Below are 4,506 nucleotides of genomic sequence, written 5' to 3' on the forward strand. Positions count from 1 at the left end.
AAGAATTTTTCCGTTAATTGAGAGACAAAAATAAAATTGGACATATTTATAAATATAGAATCAAATATTGATTGTCTGCAATGGTTGCAAATTCAGCTCGAAGTATTCTCAATTTTTTTTTTGTATTTGCAGAAATTACAGAAAATGAACAAGAAGGCATTATCAGTTTTCTGCTTGTAGAGAAAGTAGACAATAGTTGCTAGCAAAGCATATCTGACAAATGTCAGTCAAACTGAAGCCAACGAAAATAAGTGCGATTCATAGAACTACCAAGTAACAACCTGATATAAATATAAAAACATATATATACAGATGTATGTGTGTAGATGTAGGTGTGTTTACGTTACTGAACAGACAAGAATTGGATATCAAAAGCTTAAATTTTTGATAGTCAAGCTTCTCCTTCTGTCTGCTTATTGCAGCACAAATATACTATCGAGTTTTTGCTGTTGTTGTGGGTTGTGCAACACAGAAAACGCAATGTTAGACAGGCCAATAGACAGACCAGATACAGCACGCAATGTCTGCCTGCCTGACTGCTCCCTAACAGCAACACACCCGCACATATGCACTGTGTGTGTGTGTGTGCGTGTGCTGTGTGTAAAGTACTTTTTCTTGCTGTCTTGTTCACTAGCTTGGTTTTTCCTTATCGGAAACGAGCTTATTCCGTTCAATGAACTGCAAAATATTGTTTACCTCTGCTTTTCCTCTGCCACCCCGCCGCTACCTAGTACAAATTGCGTATTCGATTGTGTTTTCCGTATGGCACTCCTGTTGCACATAGTCGTTTTTTGTATTCTTTGCGGCCGTTGCTGCTACACATGGACAACGGATTTTGATAAATTTTTATTAGATGACCGTTCGAAACGGCAGCTGAATTTGTCATTAGCGCATAAACAAATAAATTCTCACATTACTCAAGCGCCCCGCTGGCCGCAAAATCGACGAAACACAGCTCGAGCGAAGCTTAGAAGAAGTTGAGTCAACGAATTTCAAAGTCTGCAGATTCTGTGGTAAATTCTTAAAAAATTCGTTATGGGTCTCACAGCCAACTTTTAATTTGGAACACATTTCTGGTTTGGATGTCCGCATTTTTCTGTCACTGGCCACAACACACAGACAAATACCACAGTAGCCGAAGAGCTGGCGGAACTTTTTCACAAACACGACATTTGACATATTTTGGCTTGAGCTCTTTGCTACCCTTCTCAATTAGGCTGACGTTGCGTATGCGTAATGTGTGGTCAGAAGGGAATGACGGAAATACAAACTAAATACGAAAAAAAATTATGACGACGACAAAAAGCTTAGCGTGCCTTACTTTTGAGCTTCAGCAAGGCAAAAAGCAACCCACCAATCCACGAGCCCATGTCAAAGTCTAAAAAAGTTCTTATATTTAAGAATTATATATAATCAGCAGAGTTAAAACAATGGAGTAAACTCAAATTATAAGATATAAAATTATTTTCAGATTAATTTTCAAATATAAAGACAATTAAGAACCAAAGAATGTACAAATAATTATTAATGAATAAATGGATAAGTGCATATTAAATGCTTACATTTATTTATTCCACCACTACGACTTAAATTGTTTTAATGCTTTAGTTTGAATTTAGTTTCCCATGGTAATTTTTGTCCACTTGACATACAATTTATCAAGGTCTGGTGCGAAAGTTTTTTAGCTGTGACCCGATTAAATTTGAAAATAGTTTGATGTAGGCCAAGCAAGCGTAAAGTTGAATATTATTGTTTGGGCTAAAAGCCATATGAGCTTCGACGATATTTGTGGTTAAAATGCAGGCCAAGTTTTAAAAAAATTAACATATTATTTGTGCATATTGCTGCTCAAGTGCTCCGCATTTTTTTGCTCTGCTCTACGACTTTATCTGAAACGATAATTTTATTGGACATTAAAAAGAGAAACGTGACAGCACATCAACGCCAGTTACATAACATTAAAAGGCTATACAAATGTCACATAAAAAGTGAATGAAACAAAAGAAAAACAGAAAAAGCTGTCGACAATCTTCAGGAAGGGCAGCTCCACTGCTTGTAACATGAGGCCTAAACTTGGTGGCGGCTGCGTGTTTGCAATGAAATTATAACAGCAATAGCTACTTGGCCAACAACTTCATATGTATATTTATCTGTGTATATACATATGTATATATGTCAGATAAGTATCACATATCCACACCTATCATGGCCATCAGTCATAAACTACTGAAGGAGCTGGCTGTTTGGCATATGTCCACGGCAGGACGATCGACTTTGCTTAACGCCGACATGACATAAAACGTAAATGGCATAAAAAGCTATAATGTGCCGTTACTTGTAAGATAAACAATAACAAACCGTTGGCTTGTTTCTTACGGCCGTTCAAAAGACAAAAGGCCGAGTCTGCTGCCAAGTAATAAGTCAGGCCAAGCATGCCACATGCAAGAGTCACAGTCGCAGTCGCAGTCAGACTCGTAGTCAAAGTCAGATCTGATGGCTCAGACCTCCCCAAAAGCGGAACAAGACACGAGCAGCGTTTGGCCAATTGATGCACGACCGTACTTCACATGTTGATGCCAGAGCGCCCTACGTGCGTGTCCCCGTTTGTGGAACATGGCAGCTGACGTGACTGGATATGAAGTTCTCGTGCAACTGTTGGATTTTAAGTAATTTAAGCGACGTTTCTTTAGCCCTTCTTATTTTTTTTCACATTAAATTAATATTTTTCTTCGTGCATATAGTATATAAAAAAATAAATTAGCTAAATGTCTTTTGATTTAACAACAAATTCCTAAGTATCTTAAATAATTAACTGCAAACAAACAAACTCGTTTCGTATTTATGTTAATCTTGGGCTTACCCTATTCCTGTAGGGTATTTAAAATCTATAAGTAGCTATTGCGAACATATTTTTTATCTATCGTTGGCAGCATCATGTTTACAAATGTAAAATTCAATAAAATTTAACGATTATTTGTTTTCGACGACGATGTTTCGATTGCTATTAATATATTCTTGCGATGCTTACAATTTGTTTATGGCGTTCGTGCCATTTCGACTGACAACGACAACAGCGTTCATTCGCAATGACAAATTGCGACTTAATTCAATTGAGCACATTTTTGATGCTCAAGGTCTTTAAGTCCTTCTCTTGGGTATTGGGTAATGGGTAAAACTTACAGCCATGTATATGTATTTAGACGTAGCATAGCAGCGTAACGAGGCCTGCCGTTGGAAGTGTACGTATTGACAACAGCAAATCGCTGCTCAAGCGTGCAAATTTATTGCAGTATCTTGGCAAATAGCCAGAAATAAAAATCTGATCATAAAATGATAGTAAATTGAGACATTTTTGTAAGATTTGATTTGATTTCAACTGTACACAATTATTTATTCTTTAAGTCCAATATCGTCTGGAGAGGCAGCTGATAGGTTCGCTAAAAGCGAATACGGAATTTATGACTGCTGCCATGTGGTATTGTGCTTGCTCTGTGGTTGTTTATTTATACGCTGCCAGCAAATGCATTATTGAAATAAAATAGATTTGTATCGCAGGTGTGACACCCGTTGCACTCTTTCTGCCACTACATATTGGCATATGTAGAGCACTACTGACCACACTTACAAGTTACGTCGCCCGCAAAACCAGCGTACCATAACTTATCGTGCCCCCGCCTTCGACCACAATCCGTCCGGCACATAAACATTGCCGTAGATGTAATATGCCCTGGGCAGCAACAGGCCTGCATCATTCTGCGTGCGGTTATTGACAAATGTATTTCCAATTGTTTCAGCTTTTCTCTCGCACTCTGTGTGTCATGCCCTTCATCGGTGTCTCGCTCACTCGGTCCCTCTCTCGCTTGGTATCAGCTGGCTGCTACGTGACGCTTATTACAATTTTACTCACCTGCATGTTTGCCCACATGTTTTATTGAGCTGCAATAATTTCCGTTTTTCTCCTCGCACACATTTTTTCCTGCATAGCTCTCTAACACTTCATTGAGGTCAACTGGCATGTGAGGCTTATGTGAAAATGTTTCTATAAATAGCAAAAAAACTGACTTGAATGCCAGGTAGCCAACCGAATGTTTTGCTTTGGTCATATCCATTCAATTGAAATAATTCTTAAATATATAAACTAAATATTTGAAATGGATTGCTTTTAAATACAATTCAAATAGTTTGGTTTTCGCTACTCTTCAATTCTCGCTGTGCATGGAATATGTAAATGCCGTTCAAATATTTTTTCAATTTTTGATTTTCCGTGCCATAAAAATAATCAAATATCAACTATAAATGCTGAGTTATAGTTCGAAAGGCTTTATATTTCAAATGTCTGGCTCATGCTTGTGCACAGTGCATGGCGCACGTCGCGTATACGTATTGGCTCGAATTTTTACATGCGCGGACGAATCTGAAAATCGAAGCTCGTATTTTTTATTTGTCAATATTTTTATTTTTATTGGTTTATTTGCTGTTTGGTTTGGCCTTTTTTAGCAAACAAGT

General features: G+C 37.7%; 1 long non-coding RNA gene across 1 annotated transcript; it reads right to left on the reverse strand.

The window, feature by feature from the left end:
- Window positions 1-1,619: 1,619 nt before the first annotated feature.
- Window positions 1,620-4,204, reverse strand: LOC111603458. Its single transcript, XR_002751687.2, has 3 exons — window positions 4,063-4,204; window positions 3,908-4,009; window positions 1,620-1,889 (listed from the first exon to the last, which is right to left on the reverse strand). It is a non-coding gene; the product is annotated as an uncharacterized LOC111603458 (long non-coding RNA).
- Between the last annotated feature and the right edge of the window lie 302 nt (window positions 4,205-4,506).

This window comes from Drosophila hydei, unplaced genomic scaffold (assembly GCF_003285905.1).
Source record: "Drosophila hydei strain 15085-1641.00,03,60 unplaced genomic scaffold, DhydRS2 tig00008147-arrow-arrow-pilon, whole genome shotgun sequence".
Classification (NCBI taxonomy): domain Eukaryota; kingdom Metazoa; phylum Arthropoda; class Insecta; order Diptera; family Drosophilidae; genus Drosophila; species Drosophila hydei.